Here is a 12,377-nt window from a genome sequence, read left to right on the forward strand (position 1 = left end):
TCCTCTGTCGTCCCCTTCTCCTCCTGCCCCTACTCCTTCCCAGCATCAGAGTCTTTTCCAATGAGTCAACTCTTCACAAGAGGTGGCCAAAGTACTGGAGTTTCAGCTTTAGCATCATTTCTACCAAAGAAATCCCAGGGCCGATCTCCTTCAGAATGGACTAGTTGGATCTCCTTGCAGTCCAAGGGACTCTCAAGAGTCTTCTCCAACACCACAGTTCAAAGCATCAATTCTTCGGTGCTCAGCCTTCTTCACAGTCCAACTCTCACATCCATACATGACCACAGGAAAAACCATAGCCTTGACTAGACGGACCTTTGTTGGCAAAGTAATGTCTCTGGTTTTCAATATGCTATCTAGGTTGGACATAACTTTCCTTCCAAGGAGTAAGCGTCTTTTAATTTCCTGGCTGCAGTCACCATCTGCAGTGATTCTGGAGCCCCCCAAAATAAAGTCTGACACTGTTTCCACTGTTTCCCCATCTATTTCCCATGAAGTGATGGGACCGGATGCCATGATTTTCGTTTTCTGAATGTTGAGTTTTAAGCCAACTTTTTCACTCTCCACTTTCACTTTCATCAAGAGGCTTTTGAGTTCCTCTTCACTTTCTGCCATAAGGGCGGTGTCATCTGCATATCTGAGGTTATTGATATTTCTCCCGGCAATCTTGATTCCAGCTTGTGTTTCTTCCAGTCCAGCGTTTCTCATGATATACTCGGCATATAAGTTAAATAAGCAGAGTGACAGTATACAGGCTTGACGTACTCCTTTTCCTATTTGGAACCCGTCTGTTCTTCCATGTTCAGTTCTAACTGTTGCTTCATGATCTGCATACAGATTTCTCAAGAGGCAGGTCAGGTGGTCTGGTATTCCCATCTCTTTCAGAATTTTCCACAGTTGATTGTGATCCACACAGTCAAAAGCTTTGGCATAGTCAATAAAGCAGAAGTAGATGTTCTTCTGGAACTCCCTTGCTTTTTCCATGATCCAGTGGATGTTGGCAATTTGATCTCTGGTTCCTCTGCCTTTTCTAAAACCAGCTTGAACATCTGGAAGTTCACGGTTCACATATTGCTGAAGCCTGGCTTGGAGAATTTTGAGCATTACTTTATTAGCATGTGAGATGAGTGCAATTGTGTAGTAGTTTGAGCATTCTTTGACATTGCCTTTCTTTGGGATTGGAATGAAAACTGACCTTTTCCAGTCCTGTGGCCACTGCTGAGTTTCCCAAATTTGCTGGCATATTGAGGGCAGCACTTTCACAGCCTCATCTTTCAGGATTTGAAATAGCTCCACTGGAATTCCATCATCTCCACTAGCTTTGTTTGTAGTGATGGTTTTTAAGGCCCACTTGACTTCACATTCCAGGATGTCTGGCTCTAGGTCAGTGATCACACCATCGTGATTATCTGGGATGTGAAGATCTTTTTTGTACAGTTCTGTGTATTCTTGCCACCTCTTCTTGATATCTTCTGCTTCTGTTAGGTCCACACCATTTCTGTCCTTTATTGAGCCCATCTTTGCATGAAATGTTCCCTTGGTATCTCTAATTTTCTTGAAGAGATCTCTAGTCTTTCCCACTCTGTTGTTTTCCTTTATTTCTTTGCATTGATTGCTGAGGAAGGCTTTCTTATCTCTTCTTATTATTCTTTGGAACTCTGCATTCAGATGCTTATGTCTTTCCTTTTCTCCTTTGCTTTTTGCTTCTCTTCTTTTCACAGCTATATGTAAGGCCTCCCCAGACAGCCATTTTGCTTTTTTGCATTTCTTTTCCATGGGGATGGTCTTGATCCCTGTCTCCTGTACAATGTCATGAACCTCATTCCATAGTTCATCAGGCACTCACCATGTCCATTAGACACTTTTGACCCTGAATCAGTTTCATAGATTCTACCATATTCTGAATCAAAGTAAACATCACTGGAAATTTTGTAAAAGGTGCCTCCTAAAGTCTTTTGCTAATCATTAACTTTTTCAATTTAAAGCACAGAATATTGGCATGTAGATGATGAAGTAATTCACACAAAAAAGAAGTATTCAAACCCTGAAGACCTAGTTATTTGCAATGAGATACAAATATTGTACAGGACTATTTTCATTTGTTTTTCATATTTTAACAGCAATATAAAATAGACAATAAGTTGTCTAAATTATTAGTATAAATTAGTAGAGGTTCATACATTTTCTGCTCTTTTTTATTTTTAGGAAAAGTATTAGTTTATAGTCTCAGTGGATGTTAGGCCTTATTTATCCTTGATAAGCTTATTTCTTAGACTTCCCCAAGGTATATAAAACACAAAAAGGTAATACCAGTTTTTAATTATATTTCTACCATTGAGGTATTTTAATTCATTACTTTAAAGTTTCATCTGGCTGGATTTATGTGAATCAGTTCCTCTAGAGACTGATCATTTAAAACTATTTTTTTTTTCTCTTTAAATGGCATTCAGTTTATGTACAACATAAGCAAATCAAAAGCCAACAATAATCTTATTTTGGCAGAACATAAAAATTTGTCCTTTGATTCTGTCTTAATCTTTAAGCTGCTTGGCAGGTGTGGAAGTATACATTTTCATTAACTTATTAATTCCTTCACAAAAGTGTACCAGGGACTACTGTTAAGTTCTGAGGACACAAACACATGAACTCGGATCAGTTCAGTTCAGTTCAGCAGCTCAGTCACATCCGATTCTTTGCAACCCCATGGACGCAGCACACCAGGCTTCCCTGTCCATCACCAACTCCCAGAGCTTGCGCAAACTCATGTCCATCAAGTTGGTGATGCTATCCAACCATCTCATCCCGTCATCCCCTTCTCCTCCTGCCTTCAATCTTTCCCAGCATCAGGATCTTTTCCAATGAGTCAGTTCTTCACATCAGGTGGCCAAAGTATTGGAGTTTCAGCTTCAGCATCACTCCTTTAGGATGGACTGGTTGGATCTCCTTGCAGTCTAAGGGACTCTCAAGAGTCTTCTCCAACATCACAGTTCAAAAGCATCAATTCTTTATTGTTCAGCTTTCTTTATAGTCCAACTCTCACATCCATACACGACTACTGGAAAAACCATAGCTTTGACTAGATGGAGCTTTGTAGGTAAAGAAATGTCCCTGCTTTTTAATATGCTGTCTAGGTTAGTCATAGCTTTTCTTCTAAGGAGCAGGCATCTTTTAATTTCATGGCTGTGGTCACCATCTGCAGCGATTTTGGAGCCCAAGAAAATAAAATCTGTCACTGTTTCCATTGTTTTCCCATTATTTGCTATGAAGTGATGGGACTGTGGCCATTGAGATAGTCAATTCCTAGGCCAGTTGATAAGAATTCCAGGGTCCCTGAGGTGGAGAAAGGGGTCTGGAATTCTCAAGGAGGAGGAAAGGACAAACCTTTTTTTTTTTTTTTCTACATTTCTTAGTAAGGATTATATAGCAAAAATATATCCTGCTTGAGGACATGTTTCTCCTTCCTGAAAACCTGACTAATCTTGTTATCATAAAATGTAAATTGTGGGAGTGGGTCTAGTAAGATCTTTACAATCTTGAGATATTCTTTTGATTTATTTTAATAACCAATTAAAAAAGTATATAATTCCCTTGCAAAGACTAGCAATGGGGGCACTCTCCATCCCCCTTCTGATGTCTATGTCAGAAGCTTTCTCTGTTCCTTTTCATACTTTAATAAAACTCTGCAACACAAAAATTCTTGGTCCCAAAGCTAAATCCATGGTCCATGGTCCCAAAGCTAAATCTTCTGAGATCATGAATCCAACATTGTTCACTGTAAGATATTAGCATGATCTTAGTTTTTTGACTGTGGAGTTTCAAAATTCAGATCAGTGTTGAACTCAGATCAGTCTTGCCCTAAAATGGCTCAGTGTCTACTGGGAGCAGAAAAAATTTATTCATAGGTTATTATAGCTTTTAAGCAGTCCATTTACACTAGAGTAGATGCTTTTGAAATTAGCACTTGCAAGGACCTATGCAGTTTCCCTCATGGCTCAGAAAGTAAAGAATCTGTTCACAATGTGGGAGACCTGGGTTCTACCTGTGTGTCAGGAAAATCTGTGGAGAAAGGAAAATCCCCTGAGTGAGCAACACTTTCACTTTCACAAGCACTTACATGTGTGCATGCTAAGTCACTTTAGTTGTGTCTGACTCTTTGTGACCCCATGGACTCCAAGCTCCTCTGTCCATGACTTTTCCCAGGCAAGAATACTGGAGTGGGTTGCTATTCCTTTCTCCAGGGGATCTTCCTAACCCAGGAATTGAACCCCAGTCTCCTGCATTGCAGGTGAATTCTTTGCCATCTGAACCACCAGGGAAGCTCTTATATGGACCCTGTTAAAACATCACTGTTCATGAAGAACAGTTTACTAAGTTTGCTTATCCTGGGTATTGTGTACTAGATTACATTTTAATCAGGTAAGATTTTTCAATTTCATAAATTTATCTATTATTATGGGAGAAAATGGAGGAGAGTTATATATTTTAAGTTGGAACTTTACATACCCTACAAGCAAAATTAGTTGAAAATGACTGAACCAACAGTGTAGATAAAGTATTTTTCTATACAGTTAAATATAAATAAATAGATTTATACTTAATTGATTTAGCAACTATTTTAGTGTTTTCATGTGAATTCCTCAATTTTCATATTTAAGTAACTTGTATAAACAGTATAGTTGAAAAGGCTATGAATTATTTGACTGAGTCTTAATTTCCTTTTTCTTGGGTTCTAGGAATCCTCTTCACTATCAAATATACTTATTTGTAATATGATGGACTGATGTGGGATGCTGCTTTCTAGTTTCAGAGCTTATATTTTTAAGTCTCTGCTTATGTACTTGCCTAGAAATTCTTAAAATCAGAAATAATTTTCTAATCATGAATTTTCTCATGAGAAATTCCATTATATATAATTTGATTTATGTATGTATTTTGAGAAATGTAATATTGTGTGTTGGAATATAGGAAAGTATGTAAATTAGAAAAGTTAAATATGAAACTAAGAAGTAGTGGCAATAAAAATGGGAATTAAATAAATTAGACAGATATGCCATGGTTGCTGAAAAGAGGCAGAGGTAACTGAAAGGAAACCTGAGACTTAGGCTTGAATTGTTGTCTCGTCTTGCTAAAGGGAAACCAATAAGTGTTTCAAATGAACTACTTATTCTGTGCTGGGATCAAAAATTTCTATTGGTGCAGTTAAATTCTCTGAACTTGTGTACATTAAGAATTACCTAATCATATCTGCTGAGTAGTTTAAACAAAGGATGCTCAGCATTTTCTTATATTTCTTGCATTTGGGATTTGTATGGTTCAGAAGTTGGATCAAGGAGGGTAGTTTTCAGCAATCCCAAGTAATAAGATTTGCAATTCTTAAAAAAAAAAAAAAAAAAAAAAAAATCATTGTGACCACCACATAACAGGCAAGCTTATCACAATATATCTGAAGTGAAGTGAAGTAAAAGTTGCTGAGTCATGTCTGACTCTTTGTGACCCCATGGACTAGACAGTCCATGGAATTCTCCAGGCCAGAATACTGGAGTGGGTAGCCTTTCCATTCTCCAGGGGGATCTTCCCAACCCAGGGATTGAACCCAGGTCTCCCACATTGCAGGAGGATTCTTTACCAGCTGAGCCACAAGGGAAGCCCACAATATATCTAAGATGTTTCCAAATATCCAATTTTAGATTCATTCATTATATTTAATTACATTTATAAATTTAATATTTGAAAGAATGCTAATTATAAAAAGAAGACTAAACATTGTTATAAAGATTAAATTGTCTTTTTCTGGCAAAAGTTTTGCTAGAAGAATGTCAGAAACATAGCAAATTTTAAGACCTACATATTTATTGGTTTAAGATGACATGCATGACACACAACATACTTTAAGGTTCAGGTTAGAGATTTAACATTCGGTTGCTTATCGCCAATATTGTTTTTGATTGAATCTATAGCTCCCTGATATTTAATCCATTCCTGGAATTCAGTCCTGTTATCACTGATATAAAAAACATCATATTAGATGGCAATGTAATTAATGGTGTAGAATTAGTACATAACAAAATGGTCCCGTGTTGCCACAAAAATATTTTCAAACTCAACTCAAATTCTTGGCAATTGCATACTCAAAATTGTAACTTTAACAACACTGATTTATATGACACTGCTTATAGCAAAATCACACCACCGTGATTATCTGGGTCGTGGAGTCTTTTTTGTATAGTTCTTCTGTGTATTCTTGCCATCTCTTCTTAATATCTTCTGCTTCTATTAGGTCCATACCATTTCTGTCCTTTATTGAGCCCATCTTTGCATGAAATGTTCCTTTGGTATCTCTGATTTTCTTGAAGAGATCTCTAGTCTTTCCCATTCTGTTGTTTTCCTCTATTTCTTTGCATTGATCACTGAAGAAGGCTTTCTTATCTCTTCATGCTATTCTTTGGAACTCTGCATTCAGATGTTTATATCTTTCCTTTTCTCCTTTGCTTTTTGCTTCTCTTCTTTTCACAGCTATTTGTAAGGCCTCCCCAGACAGCCATTTTGCTTTTTTGCATTTCTTTTCCATGGGGATGGTCTTGATCCCTGTCTCTTCTACAATGTCACAAACCTCATTCCATAGTTCATCAGGCACTCTATCTATCAGATCTAGGCCCTTAAATCTATTTCTCACTTCCACTGTATAATCATAAGGGATTTGATTTAGGTCTTACCTGAATGGTCTAGTGGTTTTCCCTACTTTCTTCAATTTCAGTCTGAATTTGGCAATAAGGAGTTCATGGTCTGAGCCACAGTCAGCTCCTGGTCTTGTTTTTGCTGACTGTATAGAGCTTCTCCATCTTTGGCTGCTAAGAATATAATCAATCTGATTTCGGTGTTGACCATCTGGTGATGTCCATGTATAGAGTCTTCTCCTGTGTTGTTGGAAGAGGGTGCTTGTTATGACCAGTGCATTTTTCTTGACAAAACTCTATTGGTCTTTGCCCTGCTTCATTCTAGAGCCAGACATCCTGGAATGTGAAGTCAAGTGGGCCTTAGAAAGTATCACTACGAACAAAGCTAGTGGAAGTGATGGAATTCCAGTTGAGCTATTCCAAATCCTGAAAGATGATGCTGTGAAAGTGCTGCACTCAATATGCCAGCAAATTTGGAAAACTCAGCAGTGGCCACAGGACTGGAAAAGGGCAGTTTTCATTCCAATCCCAAAGAAAGGCAATGCCAAAGAATGCTCAAACTACCGCACAATTGCACTCATCTCACACGCTAGTAAAGTAATGCTCAAAATTCTCCAAGCCAGGCTTCAGCAATATGTGAACCGTGAACTTCCAGATGTTCAAGCTGGTTTTAGAAAAGGCAGAGGAACCAGAGACCAAATTGCCAACATCCGCTGGATCATGGAAAAAGCAAGAGAGTTCCAGAAAAACATCTATTGCTGCTTTATTGACTATGCCAAAGCCTTTGACTGTGTGGATCACAATCAACTGTGGAAAATTCTGAAAGAGATGGGAATACCAGACCACTTGACCTGCCTCTTGAGAAATCTATATGCAGGTCAGGCAGCAACAGTTAGAACTGAACATAGAACAACAGACCGGTTCCAAATAGGAAAAGGAGCTCGTCAAGGCTGTATATTGTCACCCTGTTTATTTAACTTATATGCAGAGTACATCATGAGAAATGCTGGACTGGAAGAAGCACAAGCTGGAATCAAGATTGCCGGGAGAAATATCAATAACCTCAGATATGCAGATGACACCGCCCTTATGGCAGAAAGTGAAGAGGAACTGAAAAGCCTCTTGATGAAAGTGAAAGTGGAGAGTGAAAAAGTTGGCTTAAAGCTCAACATTCAGAAAATGAAGATCATGGCATCCGGTCCCACCACTTCATGGGAAATAGATGAGGAAACAGTGCAAACAGTGTCAGACTTTATTTTTCTAGGCTCCAGAATCACTGCAGATGGTGACTGCAGCCATGAAATTAAAAGACGCTTACTCCTTGGAAGGAAAGTTATGTCCAACCTAGATAGCATATTGAAAACCAGAGACATTACTTTGCCAACAAAGGTCCGTCTAGTCAAGGCTATGGTTTTTCCTGTGGTCATGTATGGATGTGAGAGTTGGACTGTGAAGAAAACTGAGTGCCGAAGAACTGATGCTTTTGAACTGTGGTGTTGGAGAAGACTCTTGAGAGTCCCTTGGACTGCAAGGAGATCCAACCAGTCCATTCTGAAGGAGATCAGCCCTGGGATTTCTTTGGAAGGAATGATGCTCAAGCTGAAACTCCAGTACTTTGGCCACCTCTTGTGAAGAGTTGACTCATTGGAAAAGACTCTGATGCTGGGACGGATTGGGGGCCGGAGGAGATGGGGATGACAGAGGATGAGATGGCTGGATGACATCACTGACTCGATGGATGTGAGTCTGAGTGAACTCCAGGAGTTGGTGATGGACAGGGAGGCCTGGCGTGCTGCGATTCATGGGGTCGCAGAGTAAGACACGACTGAACGACTGACCTGATCTGATGGCAAAATCAGCATTGTTTCTTTCTTTATCTGAGTAAACATTAGGCCTGTTTATACTGTTCTAAATTTTGTGTTTTTTTATTTGTATATAATTTTTCATATTACACTGCCTATTCCTTTCTTGTTTCCCTCATTGATTCCACAAGTCATATATATTCTCCTTTTGCATTATTACACTGAATTTCTAGTGAGTCATTATACATCTTGGCAAGTTTATGTTTTTGCTTTCCCAGTTTTTACCAAGAAAGCTAAAATCAATGAAAATTACTTGAATTTATGTATGCTTAACTGTTAAACATTGAGAAGTGAGTGTGAAGTTCTTTAGTATAATGGGTTGAATCTATTTCAATGTTATTTTTCTAATTATGGTATACATGCTTGATGTATAGAGTTATGTTTCACTGTTTTCAAAGCTTTGGTGAATATCTTACAGCAGGTTCATTATGTCATTCATGTTCATAACACAAAGACTCTTACCTTAAGTATCTAAGCTCCAACTTCAGCATCAAGGAATGTATGTTTGCCTGGGTCAATTAAAGAGTGGGGGTTGAAATGGGAATTTTGGATGGGACTAAACAACATTTTGGGGCACATATAGGTGTCCATGCTGCAGATAAAATACAGTATATGAACTTCATATGAAATGAGATATTGGCTGCCATACATGCCCCGATATGTGTATGGTGTTCCTTTGAAAGAGGACAGGATTAGCTGTAGAGGCTGATTCTATATGCATTCAACTATGGATACTATAGTTACTACTTTTGGGAATGAAGGCTACCTGGTCTCTGATGCTGATCTCTCCAGAGTTAGCTCTATGAATCAGGGCCCTAACCATATATTTCTCCTCTTTTCAACTGCTTGAATTTTATTTTATTATAGGTTTAAAAAACTTAGTTTATTGTCCATTCTCATTAACTTGAGCTTTATGATTAACTTCATGTTTTGAGTTCATTTAGTTTTTAGCCTAATTTGGAACTCTAGATCACTTTATTGTGCAAATAATTTAGCCTGAATAAAGTCCCTTCAAGTTTATGTTTCTTCATAAGAGTTTCAATACATTACTCTGAAAAATAAAATTTAAAATAGGTATTTTTGCTTTATTTATATATTTATTCATTCAGTGTCAACATTAACTGAGAGGTGACCATGTCTTCAGGCCTTCATTTTCCAATCTTTAGACCTTGCTCAGAATATTATAGTCAATCTCTTTGTATTGGTGAGTGATACAAATCTCCTAATTTCAGCACATAATTTGCTTCCTGCTGTTGCTGCTAAGTTGCTTCAGTCGTGTCCGACTCTATGCGACCCCATAGATGGCAGCCCACCAGGCTCCCCCGTCCCTGGGATTCTCCAGGCAAGAACACTGGAGTGGGTTGCCATTTCCTTCTCCAATGCATGAAAGTGAAAAGTGAAAGTGAAGTCTCTCAGTCATGTCCAACTCTTTGCAACCCCATGGACTGCAGCCTACCAGGCTCCTCCATCCATGGGATTTTCCAGGCAAGAGTACTGGAGTGGGGTGCCATTGCCTTCTCCGAATTTGCTTCCTGAGGTTAGTAATAGTCCATCAATATTTCTTTATCTTTATATTAATATTATTAACTGATTTTTAATAATCCAGAGTTCAGATTTCATTCATTGAGTTTGGAATGTGGATCAATAATATGAATTTTTTTTCAAATCTTCAAATGGTCTTCAGACTATAGTTTTGGAAACCACTTATTATAATGCATTGAGACAAGATATAAATTACCAAGGTTATGCTAAACATTTTTCAAGCTAGGTTTCAGTACATGAACCAAGAATTCCGCATGTACAAGGTGGGTTTAGAAAAGGCAGAGGAACCAGAAATCAAATTGCCAACATTCACTGGACCATAAAGAAAGCAAGGGAATTTCAGAAAAACATCTACTTCTGCTTCATTGACTTTGCTAAAGCCTTTGACTGTGTCGATCACAGCAAACTGTGGAAAATTCTTAGAAATTTGAGTACTAGACCACCTTACCTGTCTCCAGAGAAACGTGTATGTGAGTCAAGAAGCAACAGTTAAAACCTTACATGGAACAACTGACTGGTTCAAAATTGGGAAAGGAGTACCACGAGGGTATATATTGTCACCCAACTTATTTAACTTATATGCAGAGTACATCATGCAAAATGCCAGGCTGGATGAATAACAAGCTGTAATCAAGATTACTGAGAGAAATATCAGCAACCTCAGATATGCAGATGATGCCACTCTAATAGCAGAAAGTGAAAAGGAACTAAGGAGCTTCTTGATGAGGGTGAAAGAGCAAAGTGAAAAAGCTAGCTTGAAACTCAACATTCAAAAAACTTAGATCATGGCATCTGCTCCCATCATTTCATGGCAAATGGATAAATTATGGAAGAAGTGACAGATTTTATTTTCTTGGACTCCAAAATCACTGCAGACAATGACTGCAGTCATGAAATTGAAAGACACTTGCTCCTTGGAAGAAAATCTATGACAAACTTAGACAACATATTAAAAAGCAGAGACATCACTTTGCCAACAAGAGGTCCCTATAGTCAAAGCTATGGTTTTTCCAGTAGTCATGTATGGATGTGAGAGTTGACTGTAATGAAGACTGAGTGTCAAAGAACTGATGCTTTTGAACTGTGGTGCTGAAGAAAATTCTTCAGAGTCCCTTGACTTTCAAGGAGATCAATCCTAAAGGAAATCCTAAAGGAAATCCTAAAGGAAATCAACCCTGAATACCCATTGGAATGACTGAGTATTTTGAACACCTGATGTGAAGAGCCGACTGATTGGAAAAGACCCTGATGCTGGAAAAGACTGCAGTCAAGAAAAAAGTGTGGCAGAGGATGAGATAGTTAGATAGCATCACTGACTCAATGGACATGAATTTGAGCAAACTCCAGGAGATGTGGTTGGTTGTTGGGCAGAGGAGCCTGATGTGCTACAGTCCATGTGGTTGCAAAGAGTCGGGCCCGACTTAGCAACTGAACAACAACACTATCTACCATAATACAATCCTCCAGGAAGAGAAGGGCAGGTTTCCAAGCTGATTCAAAAATGGCTTCAGAGAACTGAAAAAGTTAGTCTGCTTAGGGTGTTTTGGGTTGTTAAGTAGAAGGACTGGAGAAAGGATCTTAACTTTCAATTGGCATCAAAGGATCTCCTGTGTTTAATGCATTGCAGCCAGATTCTCTACCACTGAGACACCGGGACACTGATACATTGATGTTTGACTTGGCCATATGATTTATTTTAACAGTCAATGGAATATGTGAAAGGCTGATACATATCCATTCTGAATCTTGGCCTTAAGAAGTGGCATCATGTATTTCCATCCATCTCTCTGGAAGCTTGCAACCTCTGTCTGAAAAAAATCTTGCCTTCAGTATTCTCCAATCTAGAAGGTTTGATATTTGAAGCTGGTGTGGACCAAAACTGCAGTTCAGTGCCAAGCTGGACACAAACTTAATCAGTCAAACTCCAGTAGCCTCTTAAAACTGCAATTTAAAACATAGCCTTTACTAGAAACTCACATATTAATATTGTAAGTATAAGAATGATATTTATTGTTTTATGCCACTGAGTTTTGAGGTCATTTATTGTGGTCATTTATATAGGTAAATAAAACATACATGTACTAAAAACAAACCCCTTAAGTTTGTGTCATGCTTATTTGCCCTTTTCTTATCTTTACCAGTTTATTTCTACGTACTCTCTGGCTATAGTACATTTTGGATTCCCTGTGTTTTCTAGGAATGTTAACATCTGGCTTAAATATTTCCTCCCAATTCTATTCTTAAAATCATCTTGTTCTTATAATAGCAATAGATTTTCCCCTTTCACTCTAATGTTCAC

The sequence above is a fragment of the Bubalus kerabau genome, chromosome 7 (assembly GCF_029407905.1).
Source record: "Bubalus kerabau isolate K-KA32 ecotype Philippines breed swamp buffalo chromosome 7, PCC_UOA_SB_1v2, whole genome shotgun sequence".
Lineage (NCBI taxonomy): Eukaryota > Metazoa > Chordata > Mammalia > Artiodactyla > Bovidae > Bubalus > Bubalus kerabau.